This window comes from Squalius cephalus, assembly GCF_949319135.1.
Source record: "Squalius cephalus genome assembly, chromosome: 7".
Classification (NCBI taxonomy): domain Eukaryota; kingdom Metazoa; phylum Chordata; class Actinopteri; order Cypriniformes; family Leuciscidae; genus Squalius; species Squalius cephalus.
This window is the reverse complement of record NC_137128.1, coordinates 8,581,300-8,601,084: the sequence shown is the minus strand read 5'-3', so window position 1 is coordinate 8,601,084 and position 19,785 is coordinate 8,581,300.

The following is a 19,785-nucleotide window of genomic DNA, read 5'->3' as shown; positions in this document are numbered from 1 at the left end:
AGAGTACAATGCAGGATACACACAAAAGATTCTCCTGAAATGGAGCAGTTCCTACTTTGTCGGGACAATCTGCTGTTAATGGATCATAACTTGTAAGTATGTCTTATTATTCATAGTTGTGTTTTCTATTAACAGTTCCAATTATAAGTTGTATGTTGTTGCTACGCTCGCCTGCTAGCCAACATTAGTGTTTGAAAATTAATAACCATGATTTTCTGTTTGATTACTGTCTGTTTTATCATAGTTTTCTGATAAATATCATGATTAAATGGTGAATAATGTATCCTAAAAGAAAAAAAAAACAAAAAAAAAAACATACCACTCTGAAACGTCCTGTGAAATCCGTGCTTGCAAAGTCCGTGCATTAAAAATCCGTTCTGCATGATCCTCTTGTTTGTTAACATTCTTAAAGGGATAGTTCACTTTGAAATTAAATGTTGGTATGTTTTAGCTTACCTGAAGGGCATCCAAGATGTAGGTGTCTTTTTTTCCGCAGTAGTTTCAATTTTGATATTTTTAGGTCAAACCGTTCTTGTCTGTCATATAATGCAGGTCTGTGGTCACGGTCTCAAAGAGCATGCACAGAGTCCAAATTAAAACAATTCCCCATCATCCAAATTAAACAATTCCCCATCGTAAGTACACATTGATGGCCTAAGACACGAAACGAGCGGTTTGTGTGAGAAAACGAACAGTATTTATATCATTTTTACCTCTTATAACACCACCACGTCCAAGTGATCTGAGGGCGCGAGCGCATCCTGGTGTGTGACGTGTGCACAGACTGGTGCATAGATATATACACTAGATGTCGCCTTGGCTACGGCAGTTCATTGGAACGAATGTCTTTAATGCGACATCTAGTGTATATATCTATGCGCCAGTCTGCGCACACGACACACAGCAGGAAGCGCTCGCGCCCTCAGATCACTTGGACGTGGGTGTGTTATAAGAGGTAAAAACGATATAAATACTGTTCGTTTTCTCACACAAACCGCTCCTTTCGTGTCTTAGGCCATCAATGTGTACTTACGATGGGGAATTGTTTAATTTGGACGATGGGGAATTGTTTTAATTTGGACTCTGTGCATGCTCTTTGAGACCTTAGTTAGCTTTAAAAAGAGAAACATACTAATCTGCTAACATATTAGCAATAGTATGTTATTCAGAAGCACTCACTGTATGAGTGTAACAATATAAAGGACTTTGCTCTCAAATCAAGCTGCATGCACCTCTTGTCACCATGATGGTAACTATCCTAAAGCCAACATTAACAGAAATTCTTCTAAATTAGCATAACAAAACATTAATCACTACTAAATCTCACACTTAACATTAATCTTACACAAAAAACAAAAAACAAAAAAAACATTATATTACACTTAATTTTAGCATTTACTCTCCCTTTCGAGTGCCATCGGCAAAGCATGCTGGGAAATAGACATCCCAGCCGTTTCAGTTAAACTTAAGTTCGTCTAAATTAAAATAAATAATTTCATTAAACTCAAAACAATGAAACAGTTCAGTTTACTTAAAATATATCAGTTCTGTAAACTTGAAAGAAAAAGAAAGTGCTAAATTTGATTGAACTAATTTGTTTACTTTAAGTTTGTCCTACTCAAACCAATTAATTATTTTGAGCGTTAGGGTTTACAGTGTGGCGGAGCTTATGCGTGGTTTCGTGTGTTTTTCAAAGGGACTATAGGATGTGTGTTCTTTCTATTTTGAAGTGGTTGCTGTGGCCGTTCCGGTGACGTATCCTGGGAGTTGCGTCGAGTGCTCACTGAAAGCTTTTAGGTACTTAGGCTATCGCATTGAGTTGTTTCTGTTTTACTTAGTCTAATTTAATGTTTGTTATTGTGTGTTTTTAGTGGAACATTCGTGATCGCATTCTAACACCTTGATATGCGTGATTTTCGTAGGGCACGTATGAGTTAGTGATTGCTTTATATCTCTTGATTGGAGCATTTCTTTGATCATTATGTTTTGTTTTGCAGTCTCCCACATATCACGTGGTGGCTAACTGCAGGTCGTGGTGCTGTTTTTCTTAACTTGGGTTATTTTTCCTGTTTTGAAATTATATTATGATTGTTTTCATTTGGTTATTTCTGTATTGAAGTTTTGGTTTGATCAGCGTAACTTGTGTCGTAAGGGCCGAGTGATGCGTCCATCTTCCAGTTTGTAGTGCATCCATCTAACAGTCACTCTTGTTGAGTAATCTGGGGGTTTTACCAGTGAGGTAGGACGGGTTATTCATGTACCAACTGACTCTGTCAACCATTATATTTTGTTTCTTATGTGAATGATTTGATTATTTTGTATTTTACCGGACCCACTAAATTTCTCCTTTTTCTCCAGTTTGAGCCAAGGCTGAGTGCGCTGAGGGGGGGCTAGTCCCCTGGGTGAAGCACATTGCTGTGAGTTTTGAGCACCAAGGTTTGAGCACCTCTTCCTGTTGTTTGCTGTGCACATATGTGTGGTTGAGAGCACAATTTCTTCAAGCTACTTTGCCACTGCTAAGGTAAGTTTTAGCCTTGCAGTTTTCTTCTTTTTGGTAAATTAACTATTTTTGTTATATATATATATATCTTTTGGTGGGGAAGGTACAGTATTTTATTTCATTTTGTGAGGTTGGTTTGACTTGATTTGGCCTCCGTACTGGAGATGTCTGGAGAAATGTTCTTTTAACGTTGTGATTTTTAATATTATTGTTATAATGAACTTGCTAGTGATTTATATCATGATTAAGATCATTCTAGTTTATTTATTTATTTATTTTTTAATAAAACTATTCCTTTGATGAACTGGACAACACGTCTCTGTCTTTTCATTGCACCACCGAACCTGTGTTTCTCCTTGTATTTCCTTGGGTGCCAATCCCAGGGTGGCGTAGTCAGTGTTATCTGGATTTAATTATACTGAAAATACCGCTCTGGTCACACTAGCACACCCCAAAAACTAAATCAAGACTTCATAAAAGGGCATAATAGGACACCTTTAACAAATTGCATTTACCCAATATTTGCTCTGTTTTTATATACATATATATAATACATACATGCCACCACCCACAGCAGCGCCGTATTGGGTTTGTGCAATTAAACAGCTCAACGCTGCCAAACTCCTCATGCTATTACTCTCATACTACAGCACTGTTTAGCATGCTTTGGTGCTTTTTGTCACAAAAACAGGCCAGTGATTTATTCACTGGAATGCATTCTTTTGAAATACTCATGATTTGTCACCTTCACCATGTTGCCAGTGTGTTGGTTAAGACTGACCGCTAATATATTTAACCTTCCAATTTGGATCAGTGCAGGATGAGGCGTCCCGCGAAGCGAGGCGGACACCGGCTCATCAGCACAGATCAGATCGGGTCTGTGGATGGAGGGTGGTGGTGGGACATTGTGCCCTTGATCGGGTTTTTGGCAGAGCATGACAGCAGCGTCTGGCAGCATCTCATTCATATCCGGTTTCATCACAGCACATGTTCATCCATTCACCTCAGCAGTGTTTCTGTGGAAGTTTTGTTTTGCACATTTACAATGAGTAAAAGGACATAGTCATGTTTTTGTGATTGCTGTTAGTTTGTTAGTTTTTAAATGGTGTGATTATCAAATGATCTATTGTCAGAACATTTGAGACTATTTTAATAGGATCAGTATTACTGGGGTCCTGAAGGGGCGCTGTCCTGCAGAGTTTAGCTCCAGCTTGCCTCAACACACCTGCCTGGAAGTTTCTAGTATACCTAGTAAGATGTTGATTAGCTGGTTCAGGTGTGTTGAGTTGGAGTTGAACTCTGCAGGACAGTGGCCCTCCAGGAGCAGGATTGGACACCCCTGAAGAATGTGAAATAAGTAGTACAGTCAGGCCAATAGCTAGGGTATCCGGGGCCCCAGTGCAGGTTGTTGCTGTGGGCCCTTCTTTGTTGAAATCACACTCTAGCTTGCTGTGGGTGGTTGAGCAATCCCCGTCATTTAAAAAAACGTGGAGTAATCATAAAATACTAGGCCTAGAGTCAAAAAGAAATAAAATGTAAAACAAAAACACATTTTCGTAAAAAAATGTATTAAACATTAATACGTGGTTCAGGCAACATGTGCAGATATCATCTTCACTGTATGTATATTATAATAATATTAAATATGATATAAAATAATATATTAACAAAGTCAAAGATTTTCCGTTTACTGAAAATGATATCTCTTGTGATCTTGTGACATCAGAACCAGCAGCAAACGTCGGAAGGACCTGTGAGATAAAGCTTGGTAATCACCTGGACCTCACGTCTTCAAAAACAAAGCACATTTTAAAATAGGCACAATCTTTATAAATCGACTGCACATGTTGAAGTTTAAACAATAACATTATGACCTAAAAAACTCTTAAAGCTGTTTTAGTATTTTGAAAATTATGTAAGTTTTTTCCTCCTGATTTTGGGACACTCAATCCCGCATAATGCCTGATACATATTGTACAATTTTGATCTGTCCCAGACTAAAGATGGCCAATTGTGGTGATTTCTGTGTTCAGGGCCCCTAAACGGTGGTCCTACATCGTACAGTGAGAAAGATTCAAAGATTCAAACAGTCTTGCCGCTTGACAGTGTCATAAATTTAGCATGATCATCTCACAGTGTGTTTGCTGCTACGACCTACATCTACTGACTAGCAAATAAAAATGTGACATGAAATAGCGTACTGATCAAAGCGTCATGGCACTAAAACTTAAAACAACTTACCTCAAGCTCCATTTGCAAGATTGGCATGCCAAGTTGTCCTCTTTTCCCTAACAGTGACCGCGTCCATATTCTCCTCTTTCGCGTCCTCCTTTTTTTCAGCGCACATAAACAACACAATTGCCAAAGTGTGTTTCATCTTGCTCTGTTTGTTTACCACTAGCGCATGGTGATGACGTTTTATTCTTCTATACTAACTTGCATTGTAGCCTACGATTCAGTAGGTTTCATCATCATTCAGTCTACATACATGTCATACCCAAGTTTAGATCCATGCTCTTATAGGGTTGCCGAAATCTTCTGTTGCAGGCATTAGTCACTTCCTGATGCATCCTCGATACAAGGGGCAGAGCAAGAACACATCCAGGGACTTGAACTGTATTTGGCTAGACGTAAACTTTGAATTGGAACGTACTTGTGCAGCAACTGATGGCATTTCACAAGTCCACAATAACACAAGTACAGACAAGAACGCATATTGATAAATGGATAATGTCTCTCTTACGACACATGATCACTCTCAGTTCAGTTTATGGAGCTCTCTCGCTGCTCGGCTTTTTACCCGAATCTACGTTTTGAACTTCATTTATAGAAGTAGCATGTTTGCCTAAGGTATTTGTTTGCTAAGTTAGTTGTTTGCCTAAACTATATATCAAACTAGTGTATTACAATACAATCTTGATCAATGATTCTGAATGTTCAGAAGTGTACTAACTTGAAAAGAAAAGGTGTATATAAGCTCACAATAGTAGAGAACATTTTTGGAGCCATCATATAGGTAGAGAATATAATGATGGCTTGGAAAGGTGAGGTTTGTACTTTATGCTGTATGATAATGTACAGACTGAGCTCTCAAAAGCAAAGTGAAAAAGAAAAACTTAGTTATGACAGATATAATACTTAGGACCTGGTTATTAGTGGGTTGGGCCTTCATCTGTAAAGGAGTGCTGGTTATCTTGAGGACTCTCACTATGTTTAAAGCAGCTGGAGATGGAGACGGTCCCAGATCCCTTGACCTGCTTCGAGAAACTAGTTCAGCAGTGCTGTCAAATAGTCTCACTGGAATATTCCTCACTGGTGAGGGATGATCTCTGCACTGGTCTCATCTCTGCTGTCAGTATGTCTGACATGAGAGATCCAGGGACCAACGGCTCCAGCGGACAGCAAAGTTACATCCCCTTAGTTCCCTTTTCCAAAATGGAACTCCTCTCACTAAATGACATACATACAGCCCTCATCCCTCTTCCTTTAGCTCTCCCTTTCTGTCTCTTAGATTCTCAGAGAGGAACAGCCACACATAAACAAGAGGTATTTTTAATCTGTGCCAGTGGAAAGAAATCAACGAAGCAAAGCCTAGCTAACACTGTAAACCCTCTACACCAGGGTTCCTCAAATCCGGTCCCGGAGGGCCACTGCCCTGCGGAGTTTAGCTCAAAACCTGATCAAACTCGTCGACCTATGATTTTCTAGTGATCCGGAAGACCTTGATTAGCTTGCTCAGGTGTGCTTGATCAGGGTTGGAGCTAAACTCTGCAGGGCATTGGCCCTCCAGGGCAAGATTTGAGGAACCCTGCTCTACACCAGATAGATGTGGGTGGAACTCACCATCAGAAACAAATGGGGTAATAGTGAGTGACTGTAAAATAAAAGTATGAGAAGAGGGAAAAAACAACATGCAAAGTAAAGCAGTTACATATAGAAAGACATAACACATGGATATTAAAATACAACATTTTAGATTGTATGCAAGTTGGGTTTGTAAGTGATATCTGTTTGCAATGTGTCAAATTATGCTTTGACTGACTCAAAGCATAATTTGACACATTGCAAACAGATATCACTTACGATGTTGGATGTATCTAAATCCTGGTCCCAATTTCAAGCAAAGACTTGTATGATTTTTTGGTATCAGTGCTCAAGGTGCAATTGGTGGATTTTCAAGGATGATTATTTGAATCCATGCTTACTTGTTCCAATGTACAGGTCATTGTCAGCTACATTATTTTGTTATATCATAACAAGCATAAAGAAAAAAGGACACCCGGCAGATATAAGTCAGACTCAGGAACAGATAAATGAGGTGGATAGGAGGGAAGGTGTTGAGAAGACTGCTTGGCCACTGGGCGCTTCTCAGTCCCGGATCGAGAAAAACTGCCTGCAGTGCATGTTTTCTTGCGATGCAAATAGATCTGCGACAGCCCGGCCAAACCGTGCCCAGATCATCTGAATTACCTGGGAATGCTCTCTCCACTCTTGAATGGAGATAGCAGTCGACACAGCAGATCTATCACCTCCTTTAAATGTCCTGGGACACGCGTTGCCCTTAGTGAACGCAGCGAGTGCCTGCTCACATTAAGGGCATGTAGGCTAGTCAGAGACACAGAGAGCACGGTCTCTACCTACCTGTTTATATAGGATACCACTGCGGTGTTGTCTGATCTCAATAAAACGTGCTTATTTCAACTTGATGTAGGAAACTGCTTTAGGTCTTGGAACACCGCTAAAAGTTCTATTAAATGTATATGCTGGTGGCTCTTGAGAGTCGTCCCATTATGCTCGTACCCACAGTATGCCACCCCATCCTGATAGAGACATGTCTGTGGTCCCCACCTTGAGGCTCGAGATTACATCCATCGCCACTCCCTTGACCAGCAATTCAGGGGCCGGTTGCTCCAGCTGGACGTAAAAAAGTTGAGAGTCAGCTCTACGCTGGGCTTAGCTACATCCAAGCCTTCCGATAAATATTTACATCTGTTGCACCAACTAAACCTACGACCAGGCCCAACTACGCCCAGTGTAGACGATGCACGCCCACACAAACACACTCTCCAGCATTTACATTTAAAGGGCAACTATTATGCCCCTTTTCACAAGATGAAAAATAAGTCTCTGATGTCTCCAGAGTCTGTATGTGAAGTTTTAGCTCAAAATACCCAGCAGGTAATTTTTTACAGCATGTTTAAATTGTCACTTTTTGGGGCTCAGAAAAACGCACTGTTAGTGTTACTGTTAGTGAGTATCCCTTTAAATGCAAATGAGCTGCTGCTGCCGGCACAGAGGGCGGAGCATCACAAGCTCTCAGTCAGGACAATCTCATCTCACTGAATGATAATATCAGAACAGAAACTCTCAGTAGCGGTGTTCATTTCGACCCGGAGTCAGACAATAATGCCTACAGAGTCAGAGAGTATATGCTGTATGGAGATGGAACAGGTATAGTTTAGTCTAATTACGGTAATAGCATATTAGTCATCCGCTTTTATCCACTATTAGTACAAGCCTGTTGTAGCGGACCCCGTCCGAATGATGGCCAAAAATATAAAGTTTATTGTACATCACACAAAAGATGAAGTGTTAGTTTTACTCCAGAGAATCACTGTAAGAGCTGAATAAACACAGTATAAGAAGTGCGCATTAAAGTCTTATCCATAAACTGTCTCTTTCTCCCTTTTATTATCATCAACATACTCAGCGAATTACACAAAAGACTCGTTACAACTAACAGTAAACAAATATATTCACACCAGTGACCAGTAGCGTTAGGCCTATCTCCGGAGACTGTAAGCTGGATCACGAACAGTACAGATCCATCCTTGAGTGACAACGAGAGTAAATGAAGACTGCTAAGTTCATTCTTACATCTTGTCTAAAGCTGCTCCGTTGTCGAAACACTGGCGGACTGTGTTTAGCTCACTCAGGGCGGGTCTATGCTAAAACTGCAGTGTCAGTCAACAGTCGTGGGCGGGGCTTGTACGTCACATTGCCCCGAATCTGAAAACGGCTTGTTCTGAGGCAGTGCTTATGATTTATGGGGATTTTTAAAAAAGCACTGGGTGGATTTTTATCATTATAGGGTGGTTGTGTACACACATTGCCAAAACACATTTATGTTCAAACACCATGTAAAAGTGAATTTTGCATAATAGGTGCCCTTTAACACGCCATTGACTTTGCTAACATGCTCTGGATTGTGGTAACACATTGTAGGCAGTTTATTTGTCCTTTGTGGAACAAATCCCTTGCTTGATGTGAGATGAATTTTGAAGGAGCGGGGGCAGGGCAAGCTATCACCGGCCCCACTTCTCTCCAAACATTGTGAGGCGAGCCTATCGCTACCCCTGCTTCTTCTTCTTTGCCCTTGGGGTATCTGCGGCTCTGGGGAGCGATGACGGTGAGACGTGCCCTGGCCCATGCTGTGTTCTGCCCTGTAGTGTAATGAGGATGATCCGCCGAGCAGCCTGTTGGTTGGGGTCAAATAAAAGCCTTTTTTCTTAGACTCAAGGAGGGATTGTATGGCTTCAACCACTGATCCGAAGAGTCAGTCTAGGGACATAGGTGTGTCAAGAAAATACAGAAATCCTTACCCATGTTTCTAGACAGGTTCAACCACAGATGTCTTTGCGCTGCTACCGTCAGCCAGAACTGCCACGTAAGCCAACATGAAGCAAAACTGAGTTCTGTGCTCTGGCCCTTTGTACCTGGGGTTTATAGGCCGTGTACAATATCTGTGCTGATACTCTTGGCTGTTTGTGTGACAGTTGTGTTGCAGAGTTTAACCTCAGATTCATCTCTGGGATTCAGGAATGCAGGGCCAGGAATGCAGGCAAAGACTGTTCCACCTTGCCAGGTCTTTTCCCAGGTCTTTGTCACGTTGCAATTCTTAAATGCTGGAATCACCACCTTTGGCAAAGAGGATGTTTGGGCAAAAAAAAAAAAGACCATCCAGTCGGATAGATGTTTGACACGGTCTATCTACCAGCCATTGAATGCCAAGACGAGCAGTAGCCCGACGACAGACGGCAATAAACAAACCCCCTGCTGTGCAGAATGCCACCGGGGTGGCATGCCTTCTGGCGGTGTGCTCTGAAGAGTGGTTTCCCCACCCTTCTCTGACTCATTGAGATCTTCCTCAGAAGGCTCACCCTGTTCAGATCAGGGCAGTGCAAGTCTCTAAGACTGGGTAAAGTAAGGCCACATGTGCATAACACGCGTGTAACACGCGCGGAGCAAGTCTTCCCTCTCGATTTGATTGTTACAAGCTTCCTGGACAAGGCCACATTATACGGTGCGAGCCGTGAGCAGAACTCATAGATGATAGAGGTTGGAATACAGTCCACCAGCAAGCCAAAACAGTTCTCAAGTACGGTAATAATGAACCTGTATTGGTCCATGAATAATCCACAATGAATAATCAATGAAAAGGATCGATGAATACAGATAATTAATCCTTTTGGTCTTGGTCCTGCTAATAGTTGTGATGTTTCCTCGCACACATGAAAAACTTTGCACACAAACAAATAGATAATCAACATGTGCTTGGTGCTAACCTGCTAACAAACCATATTTACAATCTTGAGTATATACAAAAATGACTACCAATAATAGTACCAGCATTCATCTTCTTTTTGGCATCAAAAACACTGTACCAAATCCAGCAGTGTTTTTTGATGCCAAAAAGAAGATGAACAGCGATATAAGTACTATAATTTCTGCATGTTTTCAAGGTTGTATTCAAGGTTCTGTACTATTAATTACTATTAAGGTGAACAACAAATTGAGTATTTCTGGTGACAAATGAAGCTGTCTTCATCCACTCCATCCTGCCAGTATGCAGACTTAAGGTCTAGAGTGCTGAAGATAGTTGCTCCGTACAATGACTCTAGAATATCCTGTGGCATTGGAAATCGTTGAGAGGAGTTTTGGAGTTCAGTGCTCAGTGCTCAGTAGTCTACACAGAAACGGGTACTGCCATACTTTTTAGTACAAGGACTACTGACGCTGCCCAAGACGAAACAGAAGGTTATATAATGCCTTTGCTCAACGTGTTGGTTACTACCTCATTGATGAAATGTTGCTTGCTGATAGAAATGGAGAGGCCCTCTTATGTAAGGGAATCTTATCAATGGTATTGCTTTGATGGTGAATAAAGTTAGTTTGTCCTTAAGTATCAGTGCATAGAATCGGCCAATTAAGTATTAGACCTTCCAGTTGATGTTTTTGTGGTTTAGAAGTATCAGCTCGATTCACTCCTTCAAACTCCTTAAAATGCATTCAGTAGCCAGAATTTTGATTCAAAGTCAACATTCGCATACCTTGTTCAAAGAGGGTTCGTTTGTTTTATATTTAAGATAAAACATACATTTTAAATCTCAAAACATTAGCTGTAACATGGAGGCTGCAAGTCTATAAACAGTTTAGGGAAACTAATACTGGCTTAACACTGGACTAACAGCAGGCTCAAAGTAACTCATTGGAAACTGTGATTTGTTTGCAGAAGGCAACGTCTTTGAGCTGTAACAATGTCTCCAGCTCTGGAGAAAATTCTTTCAGCTAGGACACTGGTCCCAGATAGTGTTTTGCCTATCGACAGTAACTGGAGACATTCCCTTTCAATATTGGTCTCTCAATGTTGCATCAGAACTAATGCTATGGGGAATGTGTCAAATCACGGCGTGTTACTATGATGGGTGCTACAGCAAAAGTGGAGCTAATGGCTCTAAGCAAGGTGTCTCACAGTAGGAAATAACATGCTAACAAGTTGCATAACATCACATATCTACTGACAGCATCTATTCCAGTGCTACAGACACAGCAGTGATGTCTACCAGACCTAGTTGAACACCAGTGTTCAATGGGTTGGCTAAGCACTGGTAGCACTGGTGCCCCTTGTTACACACTAGGCTAGGGGACCTGATTAAAAAACACTGCACCCAGGAGGGGAGGGGGATGGCGCCTACACAGCCGCTGTAAGCGTGTGACTACTACAAGTGACAGAAGTGGTGAATTTCTGAACTTAATCTAACTTATCTGAAGATATCTGAATAACACTGCTCAAGCGGCACCTCTAAAGTGACAGTGAAAAGGAAGCAGTGAATCCCGGTTCACTAACACAATATCAACCGTAGATGAACAATGCTATCTCAGGGGACTAACAGCTGCCGCAACAGCATTTGAAAAAAGCGGCAAAAACATGTCACCAGCAGAGCAGTCCATAGTCACAGAGCAGGCTAGGTGTTAGTCTCAGCCTCAGACGTCTGATGCATATAGTACACTTTTCTGGAAACACTTCAGGAGTTTTGAAGTCGCGATCTGATTGGTTGAATTCCACAGGATGTCCGGGAGACGTGTGTGGAAGAAGAAAGCCGTTGTTTTAACAACCGTGACAATGAGCGCTCACCAGGGTCAACTAAACGCTGGATTTTCAAAAGTATGTGAAGTCCGTTGCAGTAAACTCGCACAACGTTCTTGAATAATTTATTAGATGCACGCTGGTCTGTTATTGTAGGGACATCAACATTATATTGGCATGTCCCTAAACATGACGCGGAACAAAACGAAATGTGATTGGCTGTGTTACATGTCAGTCAAACGTCCTCTTGGGCCATCCTTGGCCAAGAAAAGCTGCGATAGAGTCCAGATCTTCTGCCGTCAGTCTGAAGCTCTGGCTATGCGAGACTAGCTAGGTGGTGGCAGTGGAATGGGGCGGTGCAGGGGTTCTTATTGGTTCAAACACGCCTGAACCAGCCAGGCAGTCCCTGCATCTTAATGTCCATACTATTCATCCTAAATAGTATGTGAGAATAAGTGTGTCCCAAAACATAGTTTGTTGAAAAGAGTATGTCCCTGTATGGTCTACAATTTCCGGTAGATTTTCAAAGTATGGAAGTATGGAAAGTATGCTCACTGTAACGGCTAATATTGCCCACAACCCATTGCAGCTTTGGTGGAGAAACTACAAACACAGTGTTAAAAAACTACAAAACATGGCAGATATGCGCGACCAATCGAAGTGACTAACCAGTTTGAGTGAGTAATCGAAGTCTAACCTGATAAAAAAATATTTATTTTATGTTATCCGTGTTATATTTCATCTGCAAAAACAATGTGACCTTTTATAAAGATCCGTTTAGCCATTAACTTTTAAATGCATTGTTATGCATGAGGAGAGTCTCCGCATGAAAGACCCGCTACTGCAGATCAACGTGCTTCTGGAATGAAATGTGGAGGATTTTAATCTTTGACAAGATGATTGACAGGTCAGTTTTTGTGAAAGGATGCGTGTAACTAATCGACAGAGAGCAACCGTTAAAGACGCAGTTATATGATGTGATAGTATGTCCCAAGCTTGTCTACTCTTCTGCTACACACTCAAAAGTATGTGCTTTTTCTTCACAAAAAGAGTACATACTTTTAGGACTTGAATTGAGATGCAGCATTAGTCTTACTACACTGATTAGCTGGTTCAGGTGTGTTTAATTGGGGTTGGAGCTGAACTCTGCAGGACAGTGGCCCTCCAGGACCGAGTTTGGAGACCCCTGTTCTAAGGCAATACTTAAGAAGAAAACAGATAACTGTAGATTACAAGTAGTTTATATGGGATACACAAAATAAAACTAGCTCTCTTGCACCGAGAGTATACAAGAAGCTAGTGAAGAAACGTCCAGATTTTTGAATCTGGCAAAGGTGTTTGGGGAAGCCCATCCTGCTGCTGAGAAAATGTCCTCCATAGACATCCCATGCCCATGAGGAACCCATTCCCCTAATAGCATAGGCTCGAACACCTTCAGGACACTCCACATTCTGCGAACTATAAACCAGAGCTATTGTATCCACAATCCAATCAGGGTTGGGGTGAAAATTGCAGTATTTTGAAAAAAAAAAAAATTGCATGAACCTGTTAAAAATTGCTGCAGTAAATTGGTTCTATATGAAGTGTTTACATAATAGGGGAGGTTTCAGTCACAGTAAATGTGGTGCTTTGCAAGAATAAAGTTTACTCAATATTTCTCATATACTCTATAGTTCTAATTTAATTTCAATGTGGATATGAAATACTCTTGGAAGGACAATGGGATAACCTTAGTAAAAAAAAAAGAAGTTTAATTTATTAGGGCCCAGACACTGAAAGTGAGAAGGGCCCTACTGTTGTTTTAAGTATATTATTATAACTATCTTACCTTTCATGGTTTTTGAGGCACTTAACATGCTGAACATGGCAAAAAATAATATATATATATATATATATATATATATATATATATATATATATATATATATATATATATATATATAAATATAAAATATATATATATATATATATATATATATATATATTGGCACAGACATCAGTTGTAAGCCATTAGGCATAACTCTAACTCTGTAGTTCCCTGACTAAAGTGGTGAATCAGTTTTACTCACCAACAGAAGTCAGCCATTTTGGAATCAATGTGGATTTTTTTTTTTTTTTTCAACTACAAGCTTTATTTAAAAAAAAAAAACGTATTAAATACTGAATTCACATAAAAAAAGAAAGTTTATCTAATATTCAAACATTTTACCTTTGGGATAGCAAAGCAGTCGATAGCATTCTTCTCCAATCCTGACCTTTATTACTGTTTGACCTTGAGTGAGATGTAGCCGCGCTCTTTCTAGAACAAACATACACACCTCCTGTCCGCTGGGAGCTGTGAGGACTGAGCCACTGCAACACACACAGCAGGACAACACACTATCAAAAGCCAAAAAATTCTCAAGCTCTTTTTCACACAAACACACACAGACAGGAACTATAAATACAAACAGTTGGTAAGTGATAGCTGGAGTGGTTCTTGGCATGTTAATCAGGCTTTCTTTTGCCGAGGGCTATTTAGAGGATTCACCAACACTCCACGCTGAGTTCCCTCACTGCTCCATTCAAGGACAAAAGCATCTCAAACGGATATTTAACTTTGCTCTTGGCCAATATCCATACTTATTATAGCAAACATACACACATGGCTGTCACTGAATAAAATATTAATAATGTAAAATGAGACCAGAGTTATTAAAAATGTTTCCTCCGTTCAAATGTGCCCTTCGAATGTTTTCTTTTATAAATTGGTATTTGATGCAAATAAATGGCATTGGTAAAAATGACATTTGTGATAAAAAAGGGATATACTGTATTGAACACAACTTGCACTCAGTGAAGCTCATAATGCAGCTTGTAGGTGACATTTATGCTGAATGAAACAGACTAATGATGATTCATACAAGATTTTTTTTTAAATATTTAAAAAAATATTTTTGGCAAAAATGTCATGCTATGTTAGCTACATGTAACCTGATTACCATCATTTGTTATACGTTCTGTGCAGTGTATTAAATAGACTAATAGCAGCTTCCCATCCCATCATCCTCTGGCTCAAAGATTCACATCAAGGACACCATCTTCACTACACTGTAACTAATACTCAATCTCATGCTCTGTCTCTCCATCAAACACTCACAGCAAATAAACGTATAGAAACATTGAGAATTTTAAATGTTTAAAAAGCATTGATTGAATTCCTTATTTATCAAGCACCAAAAATGCTGCTATAACATTGAGAGAGTCAACACTACCTTACATAAAATCTACATCATGTATAATAAATGTACTAAGCCTTAACGCACATGCACCCAGCAAAAGTTCAAAAATGGTCTTCTTTGCTGCTTTGCAACACTCTATCACTGGTGTACAGTTCACATTCAATTTTGCAATCAAATTTGTCAGTCTATGACTATAACTATAAATTGCTGAATTTTCTGTCACCATGAACACAGCATTGTCATCAAGTTAAAGTCAAAATCACTGTTAACTTGCCCATATGTGTTTATAGTAATAAGATATGATAGCCGTCATTGTCACACATTTTTCCAGAGCTGTTATCAGGTTTGTGAAACCCATGAAACATGTTCATAGAAGGTTTATTTGAAGTTCTCTAACTCCCCCTACAGGACACACTGACTCAATTCAGTGAAGAGTTACTGCATTCTTGTGTTACAGAAGATTCAAGGTGAAGGTTTTGATGCTTTTTGAAAAAAACATTGATATACGTTAAGATATTTATTTACATATTTATACTGCATACAAATAGAACATGTAAATTTTATGATACAGTAAAGTCAGGGTAAAGATACATTTTAAAGTATTGATTAGATAATTTACTTTAAAATATGAACATGGTTACAAACCAAAAGCAATGATATCAGAACCAGATATGATGCCACAGATCAGTCACTATTACTGGAATACGGTTAATGTACAGTTTTACAGTTTAAAAACGGAACAGATTAGAATACAATAATAAAGTTTAAATGTTTACTAGGGAGTTTTTGTGTGGATTCATACACAATTATTTCTGACATCGGCACATAATAAGTGTATCCATGTAAATGTATAGTTAGAATAATAAGTCAAATAAGCATGTTAAAAAAAGGTTCTGGTTATGGCAATTGCAGATATGTAAACCGCTGGTGTTACCGTAGCCTCACTTCTGTGGCCCGTGGCACTGTGGCTGCGGCCCAATAAAGCTGCTGGCTTCCCCTGGGCCACCAGTTCAAGCCTCTGGTTGCTGGTTGCTTTCACACTATTTATTTAGTGTGACACATCTCCAATTAAAGTGTGCAGAGAACTGCATTTCCCCCTCACTCCTCTCACAACCCTCTGTCATAAAGAGAGGAAGACAGAAACACAAAGAAGAGAGCTCTGCCTTCCAGCAATGATTGCAGTCATTCCCTCTGAGTCTTGCCCTGAGAGGTGCTGTGAATTATAATTGTCTGAATATTGAGTGAGATGAACGGAAGCTGCGTTGATCTTCATGACAGCACAGTTCGTGCACAGAGATTTTATTTTTGGTTGCTGTCTTATTTTTGCTGTTTCTAACCCCAAATCTGATTATGTATCTCACTGAAATCTGATCTAAATGATTGACTGTCTCTCATTGTGTATCTCAACTGTTCAGATTCAATTTGTGTGTCCTGTGGCACTCTTTTGTTTCCTGGAATATCTACTCTGGTTTCTATGGTAATGACATTGCATTGTAAATCCTACACCAAAAAAACAACAACGAAAAACAACCGCAACATGGAGGGGTTTGCAATACAGATGTCTTACAACATGACCATGTGTAACCTCGACACTGGACTACCATGTCTTATGAGGAGACTTGTATGCCTGGCTTTGTTCTGTGCTTCTGTCTCTGTCAGTCTCAAAAATCAAATAAGTGTATATTGCACATACACAACTCTTTGAATTTTACAATATACATGTAACGATGGGATCTGTTTGTGTGATTGTTTTGGATGGGTTTGCACATGTTTCAGTTCTGTTTCCTGTGTGTGTATTCATTTCCATGGCTCTCTTTTATTTGATTATGATTTGCACCTGTAGTTCATTTGATTGATTTTTTGTTTTGTATTTAAATCCTGAATTTGTTCAGTTCATTGTTCGTTCTCTTTGCATTTTACCGGTTGTTCAGATCATGTTTTTCCCGGAGTGTTTTGTTTTTGAGTGTGAAATTAATTAAATCATAGCTGACAGCAATTATATCCAGCTTTTCCCATCTTTGCCACAACATGACAGAAGAACGGACCTAACATGTGGATCTAGCGGCAGTAGCCTCTTTGGATCTGTACCATTGTGTCTATTTTGATGAATGAATGAATGAGGCATTTATATAGCGCGTTTCATATGTACTACTGTACACCCAAAGCACTTTACAATCATGTCGGGGTCTCTCCTCCTCCACCACCAGTGTGAGCATCCACTTGGATGATGCGACTGCAGCCACAGTACAACGTGCGCTCACCACACACCAGCTATAGGTGGAGAGGAGAGAGAGAGAGTGATAGAGCCAATTCAGAGGATGGGGATTATTAGGAGGCCATGATTGGTAAGGGCCATTGGAGGGAATGTGGCCAGGGCACCGGGGTTACACCCCTACTCTTTACGAGAAGTGCCATGGGATTTTTAATGACCACAGAGAGTCAGGACCTCGGTTTTTACGTCTCATTCGAAGGACGGTGCTCTTTGACAGTATAGTGTCCCCATCACTACACTGGGGCGTTAGGACCCACACAGACCACAGGCTGAGCGCCCCCTCCTGGCCTCACTAACACCTCTTCCAGTGTCTATTTTGATGAAGACAGCCTGTGTGTTTTAGAGACTGTAGTCATTTTCCCCTACACACCTGACTTAAGTTTATCTGGGGTGTCTACAGCTGGCACCCAAGCGTCTACAGTCGACACTTAATAATATTTATACTCTAGCACTGCGTCTACAGTCGACAGCTGGCCTCGAGTCGGTCAACGTCTCAATGTTTTTGAACAATATCACTTGAGAATAAGGTCTTTAGTGTTGCACTAACTTGCTCCACTAAACACTATAACTTGAGAATAGAAGATCTCTAGTGTCTATCCTGCTGCGCATCAATAATCAAACACCACAATGCCTTCGAGTATGCTTTAATCACGGGCGGAGGATCTGAGACCAATTTCAGAGAGAATCCCACCAGCAAAAAGAATACAACCATTTTTATAGAATATGATTGGTTCTTCATATGTATAATTCAACAAACCCTTCTGTTAAAGCAAATCCTGATTTCTTGATTCCTTCACCTTGTTATTCAAATTCATGAGTTTATATTTAGACATCTGTCAAGTTTTATTTCCCCTTTTGTTATATTCAGATATAATTCAGAGACACACTGACTTTGGCGCAAGGTTTGGGGACATTTAGGTTTCAAAAGAACATAACTGTAAATCCTAAAAGAAAAAGAAATGTTATGATTAATTTAAAAAAAAATCCATCACAAGACAGTCCTCAAGATACACTTTTGGAGCACATAATCATTATGCGCGAGGGAGGAGTCCAGCACACCCACGACTGCAGTCCACACAGCACCCGCTGCCACCACCTCAGTGGACGTAGAGCCAGAGCCCACCGCAGACAAGGAGCCTGAGCATGCCACGATGCCAGCACCAGAGCCGATGTCTGAGTCAATGATCGTCTGGAGCCGGAGCCCGAGCCCAGTGAAAATTCTGGACAGGTGCCAAAGTGGATGTAAGTGCACTGAACTCAGCACCCCTGATAAAATTGGTAGAGAGTGCAAGTGTCAGCACTCTGCCTGTTTTATCAGCCAGCAACAGTTCACTGATGTCTTTGATGTTCCCGCCCTGCCTCCCACTCTCACCTCCTCTGCTCGTCCCATGTCGAGGCTGTTCCTGTATTATCTGTCTGTCCCAGCCCGTTCTCATCCCAAGGCGTCATCTACTGACGCTTTTGACATTACGTCTACATCGAACGCGCATGGCACCCTTTGGCGTCAATATGAGACGCAGATAGATATGGGCCAGAAGGCGCCTCCTAGTGGTCTAACCCTAACCCTACCCCTACCCCAGACCTAAACCTACCCATAACCGAACAAAGCTCTGTGCGTCTCATATTGACACTAAAGGGTGCCATGTGCGTTCGATGTAGACGCAATGTCAAAAGCGTCAGTATATGACGCCCTAGGATGAGAATGCGTTGTCTGTCCTGCATCGACCAAGGAGGCTGTTTATTAGACTGTGAATTTGTCCAGTATTGGCCAGGTAGGCCATTTTGAACCCTCTGTCCGCACTGCAGTCCTTCAGCCCTGTCTCATTTCAGTCCTTTGTGTCCTCCTACGCTGCCTGTCCAGAGCATTGTGGATCCGCATTGGACTTCTGGTGCGCCTGCTCAGCCCTGGAATGTCGACTATCTAGCTCCGCCCAGAACTTCCAAACCTGTAAGTCCACCTCGGCTAGTCAAACTGTCAGCTCCACCTGGGTCCACGAGGCTTCCTCATCCCTGTGGCACTGCCTTGGTCAATTGTCTCTTTGCCTTCGCCATGGACTTCAGGGCCTTCGTCTGCGACTCGTCCCTTCACCCCTTTGGTTCTGTAGGGCTCCGCTTTCCCCCGGCTTCACCTCAGTTCTCCTGCACCCTGGTTTCACCTCGGCCATTCGTCCCTGCGGCTCTGCCTTGGTCTCCAGGACCTTAACTGTCGCTCGGTCTCATCGGCACTTCAGCTCAGCCTGGCTCTCCACCGTCTACAGGTCTCAGTCAGTCGTCCCCCTGGTTTCACCTGCCAAGTCGAAGCCGCCAAGTAGCACCACAGGCTGTCCAGGAGACTTCATGCAAGGTGGATCAGCCTGTAATTTTACTTAGATTTTTGGTGTGATTATTGAAACCAGCCCTCAATGTGTTAATTTTGTCTTTGTCT